The sequence below is a fragment of the Equus caballus genome, chromosome 12, assembly GCF_041296265.1.
Source record: "Equus caballus isolate H_3958 breed thoroughbred chromosome 12, TB-T2T, whole genome shotgun sequence".
NCBI lineage: Eukaryota > Metazoa > Chordata > Mammalia > Perissodactyla > Equidae > Equus > Equus caballus.
In genome coordinates this window covers 11,489,278-11,502,257 of record NC_091695.1, presented here as the reverse complement: position 1 = coordinate 11,502,257, position 12,980 = coordinate 11,489,278, and the positions used below count along the sequence as shown (strand labels likewise).

Genomic DNA, 12,980 nt, shown 5'->3' with positions numbered 1-12,980 from the left:
TACTTTTAAAGTTTTGATCGTCAACTTTGAATTATGAACAGTACTATAGCCTTCTACAACTGGCAGCTCAATTTTAGCAGCAGAGTTTTAATTGCAGTAAATTTGAGTACCTTAATATTATGAATACTGTTCCAGGTTTTGGAGAGACAATTAAAAATAGTAAACATCTTTAACAATGCCTTATAGGATATTGTTAAAAATTTTGATGGGGAGTGAAAACTTTTCTTTATATTGGCATAAAGCCAGGCTCTCTCACGCTCCTTTGACTTAATGGAGTCTCATTCATTCACTCAACACATATTGAGATTGATGCCTACTGTGTGTTAAACATTGTTCTGGATTCTAGGAATACACTGGTGAACCAGAAAAAGACAAAGCCCCTGACCTAAGAGAGTTTGACAATTTTATCTCTCAAACAATTTGCTGTAGCAAATTGTAGTTTCTGTAATCCCTGCAGCCCAACTCTAGTCCTTGAACAAAATAAATGCTCAAATACTTTACTAGCAGTAGCGAACATTTATTGAATACTCACTGGGTGCCACATATTGTCTTTTTTTAATCTTCACAGTTTTTTACAGATGAGGAAACTTAGTGTTAGAAAGGTTATGCAACTTGCTCAAAATCATAGACCTGATGGAACCTGAATTTCTACCCAAAGTAGTTATGTCTTCAAGGCCTTTGCTCTTAACCTGTGGTTGTACTATATGAAGTAATGGGATCTGTTAGGGAGAATGCAGGAGCAATTTCTGGGTAGAATCACCCCTGTTTTTTATACCTCTTATCAGAGATGTGATGAAATATGAATGGTAGACATGGTGGTTTTAGAAGGAAGATGAAGCAATTCAAAATATGCTCTTTACAATGTGGGAGAGGGGACATCTGTGACGGGGCAGGGGGGTTGCGAAGGGGGAGCATAAAATTAGGATGTTGATCTAATTATCATTGATGGATTCCTGGTGGTCAGGTTTGGGGAGATTTGAGATTCTTAGGTGATTCTTGTAGTCTTGCCTGTAGAGTTCAGAGTGTGTCACTTAGCTCATTCCTCTCAGGGCGGTTGCCCTGCGTACTTGATAAATCTCAAACACGTTAAACTTATTCTTTTGGCCTTTGGGTTTGTTGTTCTCTGCCTGGAACTTCCCGCCCTGCTCTACCCCGTACGTCAAGCCTGCCTTTGTATCAGGCTCCACTCGGGTCTCAACTCAAATGTCATCTCCTTAAAGAGGCATTTTCTAAGCTCCCAGCTAGAGTAGCCTTCTTGGCCACTTTACCTCACTTTCCTTTTTATTTACTTCATAGCATTTATTGCTATCTGATAGGTCATTTGTTGTTTGCTTGTATATTGTCTGATTTCCTCACAGAAATGAAAGCAGAGCACAGATTTTTTTTCCTGTGAGGCTACCTCAGTCCCTCAAACAATGCTTGGAACAAAGAAGGTGGTCAAAAGATATTTGTTGGCCAAAACTGATGCAGTCTTCTCTATGGTAAAGTGGTAAAGACAGTATACGGTTACATGTCGCTTAACGATGGAGATGCGTTCTCAGAAATGCGTCATTAGGCGATTTCGTCGTTGTGTGAACATCATAGAATGTACTTACACAAACCTGGATGGTACAGCTTACTACACACCAAGGCTGTGTAGTACTTGGGACCACGTGCGGTCCATTGATGACCGAAAGGTCGTCACGCGGTGCATGACTCTATAACCAACCAGTTGGCTGAGTTACTGTGTGTTTGGGTGTGAGCAGTATCTCAGCAGACTAATTTGGAAAGTCTTCAACTAAGAGTCCTGGAAAAATGGTAGTTTTATGTTTCTGTTGGCTGGGAAGGAAGGTAAGTCTGGCTCTGCCCACCACCCTTTTTTTTCCTTCAGTTTTTGAAAGCTTTGAAATCTGTAGCAGTTTTTAGGGGTACTAGTTAAGTATATTGTAGGATGTCCCTTTTTTGGAATTTATCTGGTGTTCTTCTCATGATTAGACTGGAGTTATGAGGTTTGGGGAGGAAGATCACAGAAATAAAGTGCCATTTTCATCACATCATATCAAGGGTGCTATCAACATGATTTATGACTATTGATATTGACTTTGATCACCTGGCTGAAGTAGTGTTTGTCAGGTTTCTCCACTGTAAAGTTATTGTTTTTCCCCTTTTCCTTCTGTCCTCCTTGGAAGGAAGTAACTATGTGCAGCCTACACTTAAGGAGTGAGGAGTGATAGTCCCTGTACTTTGCGGTGGGGTATCTACTTAATTTATTTGGATTTCTTCTGCATGGAAGATTGTCTCTTTCTCCACTTATTCATTTGGTCAAGTATTTATTTATATCAGTATAGACTGAAGGATATTTATATTATACTTTGAATTTTATTCCGATACTATTTTGTTGCTCAAATTGTTCCAGCTTTATCCATTGGGAGCTCTTTCACTTGGCTCCTGTGCCCCTTTAACATACCCACATCAGTGTGTGTGTGTGTGTGTGTGTGTGTGTGTGTGTGTTTTGCTTTATTTAATTATTTTTGAGCACTTTACTTTCTGGCACTACAGGATGCTCTAGGCTCATCTTGTATGTTTCTTGTCGCAGTGCTAGAATTAGCCATTTCTCCAAGAAGCCCTGGTTATTGGAGAATGGTGTTAGAAACCAAGATCTGGGTATTAAGTGTTCTCATTGCTGTTGGGGTATCCTTTCTTTTAGGCCCTCTCAGGTAACAGAGCAAAGAAATATCTATGTGTATGCTAACTCATGTATATAGATGTATCTATAAATATTTCTCTATGTAGCCATCTGTATCTATATTCAGTTAATGTGAGTTCTTACTAATATCTCCAACTCTAATCTGTTCCACATAGGTCATTCTAGCCTCCTCCCCTTGCTGATCTGTGAATTTCCACTTCAACAGTGAGAAACCTGGCTTCCGCCATCCACCATTCGTTCACTTAATTGTTCAGTTCCAGTATATATGTATAGCGATATCAGAATTATTAACCTGTACTCCCATGGGAAACAATTTTATCATCTAGAGGTACAATGCTTATGTACAGTTCCTTTTGCCTTTAGTCTTGCAGACTCCATTCATTTCCGAAGTTACCTAGGTCAGCTCCTTTTGCCCCACCCCCTTCAGCAAGGTTGTCTCACACATTTGTAATACAGTTAAATTCTCTTGCTACAGTCTGCATTCTTTTCTGGGATCCCCCAATGTCCTAAATGAATTTTTAAAATCAGCATACATTGAAGTTCACTCTTTATGTTGTAAAGTTGTATAGGTTTTGACAAATCCATAATGTCATATATCCACCATTACAGTAGCGTCAAAAATAGTTCCACTGCCCTAAAAGTCCCCTGTTCAAAAAAAGTACATTCTCCTTTTCATCCTTTCCTCCCTCCCCCATCCCCTGGCAACCACTGATCTTTTTACTGTCTCATAGTTTGTTTGTTTGTTTTTTTTTTTTAAAGATTTTATTTTTTCCTTTTTCTCCCCAAAGCCCCCTGGTACATAGTTGTATATTCTTTGTTGTGGGTTCTTCTAGTTGTGGCATGTGGGACACTGCCTCAGCGTGGTTCGACGAGCAGTGTCATGTCCGCGCCCAGGATTCGAACCAACGAAACACTGGGCCACCTGCAGCGGAGTGCGCGAACTTAACCGCTCGGCCACGGGGCCAGCCCCTGTTTTTTGGTTTTTTTTGAGGAAGATTAGCCCTGAGCTAACATCTGTTGCCAATCCTCCTCTTTTTGCTGAGGAAGACCGGCCATGAGCTAACATCCATGTCCATCTTCCTCTACTTCATATGTGGGATGCCTGCCCACAGCATGGCCTGACAAGCAGTGTGTAGATCCACACCAGGGATCCGAACCAGCGAACCCCGGGCCGCCAAAGCAGAATGTGCGAACCTCACCGCTGCGCCACCAGGCTGGCCCCTAGAGGAAACTTTTTAAAAATAAACTTTTTATTTTGTAATAATTTTAGATTTACAGAAAAGTTGTGAGATGACACATGGAATTACTGTATACCTCTCACCCAGTTTCTCCTGTTGTTAACATTTTACATGGTGCATTTGTCAAAACTAAGAAACTAACACTAATGCATTACTTTTAACTAAACTCCAGATTCTGTTTAGATTTCTACGATTTTTCTACTCATATTGCCTTTCTGTTTCAGGATCCAATCCAGAGTGATCTATTGCATATAGTTGTTGTCTATCTCTGTCTTCGCTAGTCTTTGATGGTTTCTCAGTCTTTCTTTGTCTTCATGACTTCGACAGTTTTGAGTACTAGTTCAGTTATTTTGTACAATGTCCCTCCTTTTGGGTTTGTCTGATATTTTTCTCATTATTAGACAAGGGTTATGTGTTTTTGGAAAGAATGCCACAAATACCATGATTTCATTTCGAGGGATATGTGATAGCCACATGACATCACTGATGATGTCAACCTTGATCACTTGGTTAAGGTAGTTTTGCCAGGTTAAGTAGTAAAGTTATTATTTTTCCCTTTCTATACTTGTTCTTTGGAAGTGAGTCACTAAGTCTAGCCCACCCCCAGAGTGGGTGAAGGACTTTTAAGTTCCACTTCCCAGAGGAAAGAGTGTCTATATATATTATCTGATCTTTTATAAGGAAGATTTGTCTCCCTCACTTATTTTTCTCTGTTCAACCATTTATATCAGTATGTGTATCTGTTCTGTACTCTGAGTTGTAATCTGACTCCGTTATTTGTTTTTTTGTTCAAATTGTTCCATGTTTGACCTTTGGGAGCTCTTTTGGATTGGCTTCTGTGTCCCTTTGACTTGCCCCCATCTTTTTTCCTTTGTGAGCATTTTCTCACTTTCTGGTACTACAAGATGCTCCAGGCTCATCTTATAGTTTCCCTGCCCCAACCCTAGACTCAGCCATTTCTCCAAGGAGACCTGGTTCCTTTTGTGGGACAGTGGTCTTTAGAGACCAAGATGTAGGTGCAAGCTGTGCTCGTTGCTGGAGTCATTATCCTGGGCTCTTTCAGTGGACAAAGCTAGGTAATATATGTATGTATACTAACCTGTGTATATGCACATAAATGTAATTGTTTCTATATCTTTCCATCAGTATTTATATTAAGCTAAACATGAATTCATACGTGTTCTAAACAGATGTCCTCTTTGTGATTTCCTTTTTACTGAAATCTAACTTTTTTCTCCTGGTAACACTTTTTAAGTGCCATAAAAAACATTTTCCCTGACTTGATAATAGCAGTTGTTTGGTCCTTGCATATAATCTTTGTTTAAAGATGCATTCAAAGCATAAATTCGGACTGAGTTGGAATAATCATACATTTCTGGCATAGATATGATGTCAGATAAGCCATGGTGACCTTGTGTCTCTTCAAACATGATTTTTGTTATTTTATTGAGATAAGAAACCTACTTCTTTGATATCTTGATTATGTTTCTTAGAGATTTGTTATTAATTAAAGTGACAGCTCCTTTCTATAAAGATGAGAAAAAAGTTGACTAGTCTCAAGTATTTGTTGAAATGAAATTCATTTCTTTAATGTGGATATCTTCTTTTCTTTTTTCAATCATAAGACCTAAAATAGCATTTTATTTCTCTGAAAGTCAACTACCAGGAAATAAACCAAAAATATCTTTTCAGCAGCCTAAGTAGGTATCACAAATTTTATTGACTTCCTTCGAGTAGATCCTAACTCTCTTTATGCACAATGTCAGCCTGCTTGGTTCTTGAAATCAAGAGCTAAAATTAGAAAGGCAGCATGCTACAAGCTAACCAGAACTGTTAGCTTGATCACAAAGGTTGAGGAAGGAAAGCTACAAAATGTAAAACATTAAAATTAAGAAAAAGCCACATTGGAACCATTTAGTTTTGGTGCAAGAGTCCCTCATACTTCTCTGGCAGTAGATATTGAAGGTATTGCTGCATTGATTGCTCAAATGGATTATCCTGAGAAATTTAAATGATCAACAGTATACTTTGTTTTATATGACGCGGAGGCATTTATATTTTCTTAGCTTTATGTGAAAAATAGTTACATAAAGTAATTATTGTTTCAGGGCTAGCCCTCTGAGATCTGGCAAACTTGGCTATCTAGAACATCTCATTCCCTAATCAGTTTTGCTGTTTTATTGCTTTTTTTCTTTTTTCTATTTACTTGCAGTGCTTGTTTTTATCATTTTACATCCTTATCCAGTTGCCGTATGAAGTCTCTCATTTCTAGATTTTAGGAATTTTTCAGTACTATAATTCCACACTTTTGTTTTGGCCCTTTTTTTTAATGTGGTACCTTCCTTTAAAACAAAAGCTCTCATGAGAACCTCCTAGTCTAGAACTAGTGTGACTGCTTCATTTGGGAGTAAAAATCAAATCCCATATCATAAATCTCTGTGCAGTAAATAAAAACAGTTTTTTATACTTCAGAGCCCAGCTGCTTATTTTGAGCAATGTTTAATAAGGGAGATTCCTCCAAAGAAAATACGGACAGTCCCCTTGAGTATTATAAAATGGTATTTACTTGTTTAACTAATAGTAAATCTGCTTTCTGTAGGATAAAAAGGAATAGATTGCTTGTACATACAAAGAAGCAGTTTGTTTTAGACCAGAGAAGACTTGCTTTACTCGGTCCTAAGAGCGCTAAGCTAACTTAGGCCTTTCTTGGAACAGAGGGCTGAAATGTGGGTTTGTTTAAGTCTGAAGTCTGTCTAAAATCCCTGAATGACTCTGGGATGATGCTCATAATAATAGCACCGTAATTTGAGTGCTGGTATTTGCCAGGCAATCCGTTAGTACTGCTTCCTTGCATAAAGTCACTGGGTTTGTATGATCTGGCCATTTTCAGTCTGCTCCCCTGGCTCAGCCCATGTTCGTCCACACAAGTTCTAGTTCTATTCTTTACTCCTGCCCAGCTCTTTCAGGCTTTCACACACATGTCTGTAACATTCTCTCTTGTCCCCACCCATTATGGCTTTGCCGGGCTAATCCCTCTTCATTTCCTTCAGTTCTCAGCCTAAATTATCACTTTCTCAGGGAAACCTTTCCTGACCCTCTAGTCTGGATTAGTTGCCTGTTACACCCTCATAGTACCTCCCCTCCCCCACTGTAATGCACAACCTGTACTCCGCACACAGCTGAGCGCCTAACAACAGAGGAGCCTCACATGATCTGACAAGTACAAGTGTACTTGTGGGGCAGGGGAATAATGTGGATGTTTGGGGGGTTCTTAACATGTATAAGGTAAAATTTCATTTAATCTTAATAGCAATTAGTTGGATCACTTTAGGCAAATTACTTAACCTGTATGCCTCAGTTTCCTCTTCTGTAAAATGGGAATAATAATATCAACTTCAAAGTTATGAGAATTCAATGAGTTAGTACATGTGAAGCGCTTAGAATAGTGCCTGGCACAAAGTGAATGCTCCAGAAGTGTGTATTAAATAAGGAACCACATGAAGATGGTACTGTTAGATGATGAAACTGAAGCTCAGCTAATGTGTGACGGAGAAAGTTTTAGAACTCAGATCTAACTCCAGAGCCCAACATGACAGGTTTAGATTGAATTTAATCTTGACTAGAGCTCTCTACAGTGAGATTTACTGCAAGCAACTGTTCTGCCATTCTTTGCCAAAGTGAAAGATTCTAAAATTAAAATTACTCTCTTTTAATGGATTTTGGATCTTTTAATGAAAAAGTAGATAACTAAGAAAGCAGTGGCAAAAATCTTATAGGATTTCAAATTCTATTAACTGAGCTGTTTTTCACTTTGAAAAAGAGTTTACTTCAGAAGTCCATTAAATATATTGTGTTTTCCTGGCACATCTGAAGTACACCTTCAGCATACAAAATTTTATTTATAAACAACTCAAGGAACACTTGTATTATATATTTAAGACTTCCATGATTTAATGAGCTTGTACCATTTTAGGAATTATTTGAGTGCAAAGCACTCTCTGCTAGATGCTGGGGTAATAAATAAGACTCAGTTCCTTTTTTCAAAGGAGATATGGTGCCCAAAAATGTGAAGGGAGAGTAGTGAGGCTTAGCTTATGGGATGAGTTAGACAGAACCAGCGTAAAGTTTCCAAGCTAGAATTTTAAAGTTTTAGAGTTTTTTAAAGCATTATGATACAATTATTGAAGCTTCTTGTTTGAGGGGCAAGGGAGGGGGTGAGTCATGGCTAGCATTAAAGTGAAAAGTAAAAGTTCTTCAGCCAGCCCCTTAGACAAACTTCTTAGAAGTAGCCATGATTAATAGTTTTCTATGGATCCTTCCAGAAAATTTTTATGGGCATTCAAACATGTACAATGCTGTATTAGTTTTCTATGGCTGCTGTAACAAATTACCAAAAATTTGCTGGCTTAGAACAACAGAAATTTATTTTCTCACAGTTTTGGAGGCCAGAAGTCCAAAATTTAGGATGAGTCTTTTTTTTTTTTTTTTTTTTGAGGAAGCTTAGCCCTGAGCTAACATCTCTGCCCATCTTCCTCTACTTTATATGCGGTACGCCTACCACAGCATGGTGTGCCAAGTGGTGCCATGTCTGCACCCGGGATCCGAACCAGCAAACCTCAGGCTGCTGAAGCGGAACGTGCACACTTAACCACTGCACCACCAGGCCGGCCCCTAGGATGAGTCTTAAGGGGGTGAAAATCAGGGCAGGGCCACACTCCTCCAGAGGTTGAAGGGGAGAATCCCTGTCTTGCCTCTTCCAGTCTCTGGTGGCTGTTGACATTCCTTGGCTTGTTGTCACATCACTCCAGCCTCTTCTGATCTTGCTCTCCTCTGTCTTCACATTGCCTTCTCCTCAGTGTGTGTCACATTTCCCTCTGTTTCCCTCTTACGAGGATACAGGTGATTGCATTTAGAGCCCACCCAGATCATCCCAGATGATCTCCCCATCTCAGGATTAATTTAATCACATCTGCAAAGACCCTTTTTCCAAATAAAGTAACATTTACAGGCTCCAGGGATTACAACCTGCTATCTTTGGGGATCATTATCAGCCTACCGCAAATGTTTATGTCCCTCTTTGTATATTTTTACTAAACAGAAAAAAGGAATTAAAATTCATATTACTGTCTTTCTTATTTCTTTTTAAAACTTAATAATGGATTTTTTCCACATCAGTATTGAAATGTTTACTTTAGGCTTCTTCATCTTTTTTTTTTTTTAAGATTGGCTCCTGAGCTAACTTCTGCTGCCAGTCTTTTTTTTCCCCTGCTCCTCCCCAAAGCCCCCTAGTACATAGTTGTATACTTCAGTTGTGGGTCCTTCTAGTTGTGCTTTGTGGGACACCACTTCAGCATGGCTTGACGAGCAGTGCCCTGTCCACGTCCAGGATCCAAACTGGTCAAACCCTGGGCTGCCAAAGCTGAGCGCGTGAACTTAACCACTCGGCCTTGGGGCCGGCCCCCTTCTTCATTGTTTTTTTTCTCTTTACCTGCAGAGCATTTGTGTCACTTTTTTAAAAATTATGGTGGAAAAAAACCCGACATAACTTAAAAATTACCATCTTAACCATTTTTAATTAAGTACATTCATTGTTGTGAAACACATCTCCAGAAGATCTTCATCTTGCAAATCTGAAACTCTGTATCCATTAAACAGCTCCCCCTTTCCCCCCTCCCTAGTCCATGATAAACTATGCTTCTACTTTGTTTCTATGAATTTTACTAGTTTAGATACCTTATATAAGTGGAGTCATACAATATTTGTCTTTTTGTGACTGACTTATTTCACTTAGTGTAGTGTCCTCAAAGTTCATCCATATTGTAGCAAGTGACAGGATTTCTTTCCTTTTTAAGGCTAATAATCCATTGTATGCATATACCACATTTTGTTTATCCATTCATCCTTTGATGGACATTTGGATTGCTTCTAACTCTTGGCTATTGTGAATAGTGCTGCTTTAAACATGGGTGTACAAATCTCTTTGAGACCAGTTTTCAATTCTTTTGGATATCTATATACTCAGAAGTGGGATAGCTGGATCATATGGTAATATGGTACTCTATTTTTAGTTTTTTAAACAACCTCCATACTGTTTTCCATAGCAGTTGCACCATTTTACTATCCTACCAATTGCATGAAGATTCCAGTTTCTCTACATTCTCGCCACTGTTTGTTATTTTCTGGCTTTCTGATCTTTTGGGTGTTTTTGATAGTAATCATCTTAATGGGTGTGAGGTGATATTGCATTGTGGTTTTCATTTGCAGTTCTCTGATTAGTGATGTTGAGCATCTTTTTGTATGGCCATTTGTATATCATCTTTGGAGAAATATCTATTCAAGTCTTTTGCCCACTTTTTAATTGGGTTATTTGGGTTTTTGCTTTTGTAGGAGTTCTTTGTATTGTCTTGAGTATTAACACCTTATCAAATATATGATTTGCAAATATTTTCTTCCATTTTGTAGGTTTCCTTTTTATTCTGTTGTGTCTTTTAATGCACAAACATTTTCAACTTTGATGTAATTCCATTTGTCTGTTTTGCTTTTCTTGCCTGTGCTTTTGGCATCATATCTAAGGAGTTATTGCCCATTCCAATGTAATGAAGCTTTTCCTCTATGTTTTCTTCTAGGAGTTTTATAGTTTTAGATCTTACGTTTAGGTCTTTAATCATTTTCAGTTAATTTTTGAATATGGTGTAAGATAAGGATCCAACTTCATTCTTTTGCTTGTGGATATCCAGTTTTCCCAACACTGTTGAAGAGACTGTCCTTACCTCATTGAGTGGTCTTTGCACCCTTGTCAAAGATAATTTGATATGGAGAGTGTTAAATCTTGTCAAATGCTTTATACTGGTCAATTGAGATGATCATGTGGGTTTTGTCCTTCATTCTTTTAATGAAGGACAATGTCATGGTGTACTACTTTGATTGACTTTGGTATGTTGAACCATCCTTGCATCCCAGAAATAAATCCCACTTGGTTGTGGTGTATGATCCTTTTAATATGCTGTTGGATTCAGGTTGCTAGTATTTTGTTGAGGATTTTTGCATCAGTATTTATCAGTGATATTGGTCTGTAGTTTTTTTCTATTTGGTATCAGGGTAAATCTGGCCTCATAGAATGAGCTTGGAAGTATTCCTTCCTCTTCAATTTTTTGGAAGAGTTTCCAGAGCATTAGTGTTAATTCTCCTTTAAATATTTGGTAGAATTCTCCAGTGAAGCCATCTGTCCTGGGCTTTTAATGTATCACTTTTAAATTCCTTTCCAGTGAATGTTCAGCTGGGTGTGGCGCCCTGAGTACAGACTATAGGAAGGAAGGCCTGCTCTAAATGTGATATTACTTGGTGCCATGAATTGTGCTAGATATGACTAGATGACTCAGAAACTCTCCTTCTCATTCTATATGTATGGAGAAGGAAATACAATTCATATTTCTGACTTTTTGAATCAGTGTTTTACCTTTTGCCATATTACTTTCTTTGCCAGGCATAAGAGGCTGATAATTAAAATTCTGCTTTTTGAGTGGCTTGTGTGAATCCCTACTTTTTGACCTGGGGACAAAATATATTCTACCAGGGTTAGAGTGCCTGAAAAAGGAAAATGATGGTAGAACCTACATGTATGCAAACTGTGGTTTTGGATTGTCTGTGATACTAGCATAGAGCAAACTACCGTTCCTTTGTAGTAATTTAACCAAGGGCCAAAGAGAATGGGGCTATGAGATTTTTGCCACTGAAGTAGAAGCACTTTCCAAACATTTCACGTTAGCTGCAGATGTCTGAGTACTTAAGAACTTGGAATGTTTATTATATATAAATAGTTGTGGAGTACTGTTTCATAAAACTTTTGAGGTGGGAGAGTTATTAATACAAACTCCTTGTTTTATGCATGAGAACACTGAAGCCCCCAAAGATTAAATGACTTCTCTGAGGTTTCACAACTAGTTAATGGCAGAGCAGGGATTTGGGGATGTAAATTTTCGTCTTTCTGTCCCAGTGATCTTCTCAGATTTTTTTTAAAAAAGTGCCTTCTTACACTTCTGCTTGACACTATAGTATGTAACTCCCCCCAGCCCCACCCAGGAATATTAGCCCTGAGCTAATATGGACGCCTGATCCTCCTCTTGTTGCTGAGGAAGATTGGCCCTGAGCTAACACCTGTGCCCATCTTCCTCTATTTTATGTGTGGGACACTTGCCACAGCATGGCTTGATAAGCAGTGCGTAGGTTCCCACCTGGGATCTGAACCGGTGAACCCAGGGCTGCAGAAGTGGAGTGCACGAAATTAACTGCTGCGCCACCGGGCCAGCCCCAGTATGTAACTTTTTAAATTATAAGATCCTACTAGCTAGAGGCAGGGGGTATTTTTTTCCTTTAATTTTTAAACTCATGGAATATTTAATATATTTTTAAAATAATAAATTATCTATGCTATAAATTTTAAAAAGGACACACCCATGTTCCTACCACTCAGTTTAAGATAGAACATTACCAATATCGTGTGCAACCTTCCTTGATTACATCCGAGTTTATATTCTCTGCCCTTTCTACTATGCTGAGTTTTCAGTATATCCTCCTTTTACTTGTCTTTTTGATTTAACCACAAGTATCTGTATTCCTAAACAGTATATCGTTTGGGTTTGTGTAATCATACTGTGTGTTCTTCAGTAACTGGATATTTTTCTTGCAGCATGGTTTGTGAAATTCATCCCAGTTTTTGTTAATAGCTGTCTTCATTTGTTTTCACTCTGTATATCTTCTTTGTGAATATAACACAGCTTGTTTAGTCATTCTCCTGTCAATGGGTTTTTTTTAACTGATAGGTAATTCACATACCATAAAATTTATTCTTTTAGAGTATACATACAATTCAGTGGCTGTTTAACATAGTCGCAAAGTTGTGCAACCATCACCACTATCTAATTCTGGAACATTTTCATTACCCTAAAAAGAGACCTCATACCCAGTAAGTCACTCCCATTCCCCCTTTCTTCTTCTTTACCCTCAGCCCCTGGAAACTACTACTCTACTTTCTGTCTCTGTAGATTTGCCTAACCTGG

The 12,980-nt window shown here is 38.4% G+C and overlaps 1 protein-coding gene across 4 annotated transcripts in view; it reads left to right on the top strand.

Moving 5' to 3' along the window:
* The window catches only part of CKAP5 (cytoskeleton associated protein 5), a 95,181-nt gene that overhangs the window by 1,502 nt on the left and 80,699 nt on the right, over positions 1-12,980 (top strand). The gene's annotated exons all lie outside the window — the stretch shown is intronic.